The sequence below is a fragment of the Sus scrofa genome, chromosome 15 (assembly GCF_000003025.6).
Source record: "Sus scrofa isolate TJ Tabasco breed Duroc chromosome 15, Sscrofa11.1, whole genome shotgun sequence".
Classification (NCBI taxonomy): domain Eukaryota; kingdom Metazoa; phylum Chordata; class Mammalia; order Artiodactyla; family Suidae; genus Sus; species Sus scrofa.
The window spans coordinates 82,450,324-82,459,940 of record NC_010457.5 but is presented as its reverse complement, the minus strand read 5'-3'; positions in this window follow the sequence as shown (position 1 = coordinate 82,459,940).

The window sequence follows — 9,617 nt, the reverse complement described above, 5'->3', positions numbered from 1 at the left end:
AAGCACCCCAACATTAAATCTGTATGTCAGCATTTAAACACGTTTAAGAACTCTGTTTAAGAACTTTTCATTCCAGAACACTCTGAGGGCTCCATCTAGGCTGAAATCCACTGTCTGGAGCAGAATGTAAATGCCCTGTAATATATTATTGTTCCCTTTAGAGGCAAGAGGAATTTTGGTCCTTCTCAACAGCTGCTTGTCTGTCTTTCCCCCTCTCATTTTGTCCCATCTTTTTCATTTGATCCATCTACTGCTTATCTCTTGGGGGGAAAAAAATCTATAACCAATTCACATTTCTGACTTTCCAGCCTTTCAAGCCAATCAGACTTTCGAGGTTTGATTCATTTACCCAAAGAAAACAAGTGGGGAATGGAGACATTTTAAACTGAGCAATAAACTGGTTCTCATAATTTTCATTGGCTAGGTCCCTTTATCCATCCTATGGGTGACACAGAGTGACAGTGGTGTTCAGGATTACTGAAGCACTCAGAAATATTGTGGGAAGTGCCCTGAGCTGACATAAAGCAGGTCTCATCTTCCCGACTGGTCCCTATTGGTGCCTGCAGAGTCCACCAAAACAACAGATTGAGCAAAGTCTCCTGAAAACCATGCCTGGAATCTACTTCGAAGAATGTCTCTTCTAATAGGTCATTTTGGAAATGAGAAAACTGAGACCCAAGAAGGTGAAGAGTTGACAGAGGATGGGGACTAGAGCTCTGCCCCCTGATTCCATCCCACGGATCTCTCTTCAGGACACAGAACACACAGTTTCTATGGACACCTGAAGTTTTGCTGGTTGGTTACTTCTTTTTTTTATAATTTTTAATTTTTATTACAGTTGATTTACAGTGTTGTGTCAATTTCTGCTATACAGTAAAGTTGCCCAGTTATACATATATAATCATTCTTTTTCTCACATTATCCTCCATCATGTTCCATCACAAGTGATTGGACATAGTTCTCTGTGCTATACAGCAGGATCTCATTGCTTATCCACTCCTGGTTGATTACTTCTGAGGAGTCTTTTGGTGGAAACTCTCTAAGTGACATTAGAGAGTTTAGGCATTATAGGTGGTCTGCAATGGCCCAGAGCTCCAAAGCAGAGTTTCTGAACACAGGGAGGCAGACCCTGATAACATAGAACTGATGCTTCAAACTTGCTCCAATTTGCACTAAATTCCCTAACCCCTTCAGTCATGTTATCAGGACATTGAAACTCATATAATTGTCAAATTTTCTGCAATGAGCATGTATTACTTTCATAATTTCAAATTGCTTTAAAAATCTTAGTGCTGTTAACAGCACCTGTTTTGACATCACTTTATAGCTTCTGAAGACTTTTCATGGAGTTATTCGTCATATCTTCACAAAACCTGTGACATAGAAGCAGTAACCCCATTTTCCTGATGAGGAAACTGAGACTCAGGGGGATTAAGTGATTTGCCTAAAGATACTCAGTAATGCGAGGTGGCGGAACAGGAACCTGAAACCCAAGTCCTCTGATTCTAATGTTTCTTCTGCTCAATCACAGTCCCCTTGGATGTGAGCTTTAGAATGGCTTTCTTTATAGGTTTGCATGAGCATCTTGATAAACTTGGGTGTCTGAGAAACCCAGGTGTTTTTTCCAACTACTGCCTGGCTTCTACTTCTCTTTTCTTGTTTCTTCTTTTAATCTCTTTTGCACTTAATTTTGAGAGAAAAAGATCCTAAGGAGCCTGATTATAGCCTGGGGTTAGTTCAGGGTCATGAGCTGGGAAGCCCACACTCAGGGAGATGAAGGCAGGACTAAAAATGTATAGGCACACAATTGGGAACACACCTTTTCATGGACTTACACGTTTTATGTGCACACTTTTTTTAACCTTCCTAGGAATTATTTATAACTTCATTTTACTGTAAGTGTATTTAATGAATAAAACTGTCCAAGAAAAGAAATAAATAAAAACAACAACAGCAACAACAACAAAAACCAAAGGCCCAGCTAGAGGGCTTTAGAAATTTTGTGCCCTTGATGTAGGTGGAAGCTCTTGGAAACAAAGCAGCCACCCAGGATTCCACTCGTGCAATATGGAATTGGGTGTTGAATCAGAAGCAAGATCTTTGCAAGTATTACTCTGAATTAGAACAGTTGTATGTATTTGTGAATGAATAAATTAGGGTAATACCAGCCAGCATCCACCAAAACTAGTGAACAAGGCTCCAGCCAGTACAAAGAGACATTCAACCAGATTTTAAAAACAGTATCAAGCACACAGAAAGCTAGCCTGAGCCAGGAACAGAGCTGTGCTGTGGTCATAAGCAGTGAGAATTTTGTGTTATTGCTCTGTGTACAGCAGTTTTCTCAAAGGGAGGTCTGTGCAAATGTTTTCAGAGGTCCACAGCAAAATGAGAGGATTTCTTTTTAAGAGATGCAATGTAGGGACACTTTCCTAAAGTTAAGTTTATCCAGTTAGAAAGACTTCACTTTTAGATTGTGGTCCTCTCATATTATAGGACTAAAGTTTCCATTTTTGTATGAAGCAAAGCTGTAAGGAGACTGGGTGTGTTCACAAAGTCTTTACTGGACTGGGGGTGGGAGGGAGTTGGCCATTCTCTGTTAGTGGTCAAATTATGTTTGGAAACTGCTAGTTCATGAAATGTGAACGGACCACTTAGAACTTGGCCTCTTCATGAAAGTATGTGGAACCTGTGGCCACAAATCGCAATGACCTTCACTCTCACGCAGCAAAGGTATTGAACCTCTGCTCCTGATGCAGCTTGCTGGGTATGTGACTGACCCTAGGTGAAGTGTTCGTAGTGTGTTTCTAATTCATTCCTACACTGACCTGGGCTACTGAGTTTTCACTACTAAGTGCTTTATTGGATTCTCCTTTCTTGGAGAGGCTCCAGAATCACGTGGTCCCCCAATCCAAATAGTATTCCAATGCACTGGTGTGAGGAAAAACAGAAACAGTGCTCATTTCAAATGACAGCAAAGGTCTCAGCCAGCTTCCCTGTATACCATCCTGCTTTTCATGATAGGATGCTAATTTCAAACCAGAAAGTCTATTTTGTTGAGAAATGAAAACGCCTCATGTGACACTAGGGCTGTTTAAGCTCAGAGTGACACAGTCTACTCCGATCGCACACACAGGACTCTGATGTCATTAAAGAAAAAAAGTGTGCCAATTCTGGGTATCCCAGCTGTCTGAGAATTCAAAAGCTTAGATTGTCATGTGCTTTTTGCTATTTTTTGTGCTGAGAAGATCTTTTCATTTTTTTTTTTAAGTTGGTCCGAGAAAGTGGGTGGTGCTTTTCCTTACAATAACTTGAACAAAAATTAGAAACAAGGTAACATCTGCCACAAAAGAAAACCCTATCTTGTACTTATTCACTGAAAATTCTCCGAGCAGTGACAGAAAAACAAGTCAGTTTTCTTATCTGGGGAAATACAGTGAGGCTGGACAAATGATGAAACTGAGCTTTGAGCCAGTATCCCCTAATCCAACGTAACATATTGTTATACTGCAAACTCAATGAGAACTTTGGTTTGGCAGAAAATTATGTCATGCCCGAGAGCTCCAGACTTGCTTAGCTACATGTCTGAGAATGCTTAAAATGGTCCCTCCAAACCAGATGAACAATTCACTGACCTGGTTTTCCCAATCTGGAACAGTAGTGAATGATGAAGACTTATTTCCCAAACCTTCCACTTTGATCTTCTATAAGCAACCTAAAAAACATAGAATTCAGAGAAAAAAATAAATCACATGTCCAAGAGAGTGTAGAATACCCGGACGTTGTAAATTAAGTTCCAGAGCCACCGGCTGACATCAGAACACATCTGTGGCATTACTGCTGCCGCCAGTGGATGAATACACAAGGAAAGAACAAAGGGCTGGCGCCTCAGACATTTATAAAGATCACTCATTCATTCATTCAGATGAACACGCCTAAGGAGGGGCAAGGACACTGATGGTCACATCAGAGGGCATGCGAAAAGAGAGCGTTTCAGACCTGGAGGCAATGCAATTGCAATTCTGGTGCAAATTCTGTCATTAACCAGCAGTAAGTCTTAGGCAAGTGATTTTGCCTCTTTGACCCATACTCAGTTTCATTATCTGTAAAACAAAGATTAGACTAGACCATCTCTAAGGTCCCAAGCGTCTCGAACATTTTCTAAATCAAGTTGTTGATCAAATAGCAGGAGAGGATTTTTAAGGACTAGCATGGCTTTCATGATAAATTTACATCATCGTTCTCAATACATAATGATGATCTTCTGTGGTAGGCCACACAGCCCCAGGATCAGGGGAAGTGAACCAAAAGGTCTAAATCCAGTCTGTGCTTTAAAGTGTCTGACTCCAGTTCAGGAGATAGGACATGTGCATGAATTGCAGTACAGGGCAACCCATGCTGAGTGCAAAATGTCCAGCACAGATACTACACAGAATTCAAAGGACGGCTCTGCCAAGGTTTGGGGCAGAAAGAATCATTTTCAAGGAAGAGGCAGAGTTTTATCTTAATCTTTGAAGGTAAGAAGCTAGACAAGATAACTTCCCCAAATCCTTGGAATTCTAAGATTGGAATTAATTAACAACATTAATGTTAACCTTACATAAAAACTCTCTAATAGTTATAATATTGACCTCTAATAGGTGTAATTATGAATACCATGAAAATTAGTAAAAAAAAATTTTTTTTTTCTTCATTTTAGGGCTGCACCCATGGCATATGAAAGTTCCCAAGCTAGGGTCAAACTGGAGCTGTAGCTCCGCGTCTATACCACAGCCACAGCAATATGGTATCCAAGCTCCTTTTGCAACCTACACCACAGCTCACGGCAATGCCAGATCCTTAAGCCACTGAGTGAGGCCAGGGATTGAACCTGCGTCCTCGTGGGTAATAGTTGGGTTTGTTATGCCTGAGCCATAATAGGAACGCCAGTAAAATTTATCAAGGACTTTTTTTTCCAGTACAGATATTTCATGATAGTTAATTACAGATTACTCTGACTATATCATACAAGCTAACTACCTTAACTGTGACTTAATAACTAGATAAATCCAGTTTAAGCAATTGTTTCAAAATAAATTGAAGATGGCCGCTGAAAACGATTGCTGCCAAAGTACAAAGATTTCCACTAGGAAACTCCCAGTAACTATCTCCTTGCCATTGGTAATTCTAGAGCAGAACATAGGCAATTAAAAATAATTAAAACAGTCATTTGGCAACTGTAAAGAATTTCTCTCTTGCCGTGCTACCGACCTTTTTATTTTTAAACTGGTGGACAGGGAGAAGGGAGTCATTTAACTGTTCTGCCTTTATCAAGCAGCTTTATTATGTTGGGCAGCTTTGCTCACAGCAAAAAGAAATTCAATAAGGACACAAACGCAAGCTTTCCCATGGTAAGTGGTGAAGAGGTGAGTGTAGTATATTTTTTTTGGTGTCCCCCAAAACTTACAGTGCCCAGGAGAGAAGAGGACTCTTGCTGGCAACACTCAGGGTGAAATGCAAAGTATATCAAATTTAGAATCAGAAACAGAGGCAAAAGGCTAATTTCACATAATTGGGCCATCCTGGTTTTGCGCTAATAATGGTTGAAAGGGGATAGGTTTTTAAAAAATAAAAGGAAAGCAGAAGTAAAATGGGAAATGCTTATGTAAAATTAATGTCACACCTCATTTTCAATTAGTCTTTCGTGAACTTTGCCTCACTCTCACACCCCTGCTGAAACCTGTAGATAGTCATAAAATTAGTTTACATAAAAGCACTAATTAACATAGACCGCTTGAGAATAACAAACCAATCTTTTCATCTATTTTTAAATTTTTATTGTGAATCCTTAAAATATGCCTCATTTTAAAGCATCACTGACTCAATTTTAAAACATTGCCAGAACCTGCTTTGCTAATCTGCAAACTCGATAATTCTACCCCAAACCTCAGCACACTCAGCAACAATTTAATAGCAAATATCTCTAGTGGGACCTCATATTACTAAGATTCTATTACTTTTTATATTACAAAAAAGTGCTAGTACACTCTAAAGTATTATAAATAGTTCAGACCAAGCAATGCTTGTCAAAATATGTGAAAGTTTATTTTTTGCACTCAGTAACATGGGATTGTTATCTTGTGTATTTATAATCTTTACTATACCTCCCATAATTAGTATAAAATGTAGATTACTAATCAAGTTCTTAGTTTCTGGACCTTTTACCCCTGTTAATATGATTACTAAGGTGATAAGTTGTATGGTTAATAACCCAATCCTGCTACTAAATGCAAATTCTAAACATATCTTATAATAATTGCATAGATGCTTAAAATTAACTTCCTTAATTATATTTTTCTTAGACTGCTAATCAGTCCTTTTTTTGACCAAGGGCATTTGTGTTTATGCTTCTTGAAGATTTTTAGCTTGAGACTTAAAAGACATATAAATCTAGATACTTATTTAATAGTTGTTATAATACATTTCAAATGACATAAAAGAAGTATATATTCCCATTAACCAGTAATATTTCAGATCTTGACAGAGGTCTCTAAAATTGTTCAACTTTTGAAATGTTCCAGGTTTTTTTTGACCTTACTGTTTGTACAGCTATAAGTATGTGGAAGTATATCAATCTATGAACACAAAAATATTTCTGTGTAGAAGAGACTTTATATCTTTTTAGCAATTTCATGCTAGCTCAGTTTTTAAATTGATACATATTCATTTATTCTCTGACCACCATGCTATGTATTTATTTGTCATAAAGACTATTCACAATGTGCATCAGTCTTTAATAAATGATTCACATTCTTTATTAGAGATGAACTGCAAAGTGCTGCCTTGATTATAAAGCAAACCCACCACTGATGAATATGCACGGGCCAGCAGCACAGACACATGGATGACCTCCAAGCTGCATTCCCATGCTCTCCAAAATGTCTCTAAGGGCCACCGCCCTTTTGGCCCAACCCCCTGCCGGTCCTCCACCCTTCACTGTTTCTCTAGTACATTCTTTCCCTTTAAGTTCCCTCTCCACATTAATACCATCTACTCATTTTTAAACATTTGCAATGACCTATACCTATAAATGTCACAGGAACCAAGGCACTCCACCTTCTTCTCTCCCTGTAGGCAGATCTGACCAGCCAGCCAGATCCTAAGGAAGGGGTTTCTTGATGAAGCCTGAGTCAAACAAAGGAGGGTGACTGGAAATCTTACATTTAACACACAAAGTACATCCTGAGCCTGGGCACCCGTCTTGCTCACGGAATGGAATTTTACACCTTTCCTGTGAGGGAAGCATAAAACTGCCCGACGTTCCCTTTGGCAAATGTGTGGCCCTACTCCCCTACCACTTCTGTGGTATAATGGGTGCCTGGACTCAGAGTGGCACTGAGTCTACAACAAATCCAGACAGCACCAGGGCTCTTGGATCCACAAACCAGGGGCCCGGCAGTGACAAAGGTCCGCACCCCTTTGGGGAGTTGGGAGTTGACAAGCACAAATCACCTTCTGGATCAATTTCTTATTCTGAATTTCTGAAAAACTCAGAACCCCCTACTGCTCCCAAAACACATTTGTGCCACAGGCCTGGTAGTCGATAAACTTAATGCCAGCTGCTTAGAATCATAGAGTTCAGCCTCCTTCTTTTACAGACACAGAGAACAAGCCCCAGAGATGTAAAAGATTTTCCAGAATACGACAGCTTAGCTGGAATGCTCCTGCCTTTCTCTATAGGGTTTTTATCTCATTATTTAAAAAAAAAAACATTGTTTTTTTGGTTGGGCCTTAGCATTCATCACCAACTTTACTGGTTTTGCAGCTGTTAAGTAAACTAGACCAGAAGTGGCCATTGCAAGGAGACTGCTGGGACAGAGGGATGAATGGGTTGGCTGCGTCGTGGACAGATTTGGGACATGACTAGCGAGCGGGTGATCTTCTGTTGTCCTGGTCCTCAATGTCCACCCCCCTTCCCTCCTCCAACCTCCCAGCTAGAGGGAGAGCATTAAAGTCATTTCCTCACACAAGTGACATCAGGAATGGTGGAAGAAAGCCCTGTAGCTCCTATAATGAAAGAGATTAGAATCTACTGTTTGTGTCATAGTATATTTATGAATTTCGAGTCTTATTAACTATACCATGTATTGAATTCTATGTGAGTGAACAGTGGTCTCAAAAACCCGGGATGGGAGTTCCCTTCGTGGCTCAGTGGTTAATGAACCTGACTAGGATCCATAAGGATGTGGGTTTGATCCCTGGCCTTGCTCAGTGGGTTAAGGATCTGGCATTGCAGTGAGCTGTGGTGTAGGTCACAGATGCGGCTCAGATCCCGTGTCACTGTGGCTGTGGCATAGGCCCGTGGCTGTGGCATAGGCCCGCATCTGTAGCTCCGATTCAACCCCTAGCCTGGGAACCTCCATATGCTGCAGGTGTGGCCCTAAAAAGAAAAAACAAACAAACAACAAACAACAACAACAAAACCTGGGATGGCAGTGTAACTGGACAACAAATGGTTCACCTTTAGGTGCTTCTTAACCCTGATAGCACCTCCCAAGTTGCCTAACTGCTCTTACCCCAAAGCCTCAGATGGACCTGCCCCTTTGGACTCCTTGTGGGTGCCGAACCAATCAAATGTTAGACCAAGACCAGCCTGTGAGGAATACTGAGGAGCTAAGGTCCATGTCAGAGAGGGAAACACATAATGAAAACATTTTGGTTGTCAGAAGGCACTTGGCTCTCTGCCATTGGCCAGGTTCCCCATTCCATTAGAAGCCTTTGAGCCTCCTTCATTTCTCTTCCTGTTGTTTTTCTGTTTTGCAGAAATTCTATCACTTCTGACACAAGAACTCAAAAAACCAGTGGTCTGCAGGTTGTTTTAGGCTCTGAGGACATTGCCTTTGGCACAGCTCAGCAGCGTGGCTGCTCCCACGCCTGATCCTGGCTCACCAGGGGGAGATTCGAAGTTCTCTCTGCACTCTTCTTAGCATCAGGCAGGGATCAAACATTTTCAAAAACCTTCATTGTGAAGTATTCAAAACAAAGGTAAAATCTCCAAATCTTAACTCTTCGAAAATCCCAACCCAGAGGTCTAAGTTTTTCAGGTTCTGAAAAGATCTTAGACACTATCTCATATTGCTTATTTTACAGATAAGGGAGCTGAGGAATGAAAAAGCAAGAATCATTAGCTCTCTGAGGTTTTTAGAGACTAAAATGAGAAAGAATTAACTGGTGTCTTTTTTTTAAGTAATCTTTTGTCTGTATAAATTGTCTTATATAGACCTCTGATTGCTGTATAAATATGAATGCTATAGATCTTTCAGGAAAATAACCATATTAAGTTACAGAGAATATTTAACAATAGTTAATTTTCTTAAATGCCCATTTTTAGAGATCAGAGGGGCTTCTGTGCCCCAGACAACCCCCCAGAGCAGGATGGAAAAGGGAGGGCTGGGGAGGACAGAGAGCTGCTCCTGCCTTCTCTGACGGTATTTTCTGGAGGAAGCAGCAAAATTATAGGGCATAAACAACCTGGGTTCTAGTCTTAGATCTCCCATTAAGTGGCTGTATGGTCTTGGGCAAGACATCCAGTATTGATTTTTCATCTGGAAAGGAAAAATTTTCAAATGCCTTGCATTTCC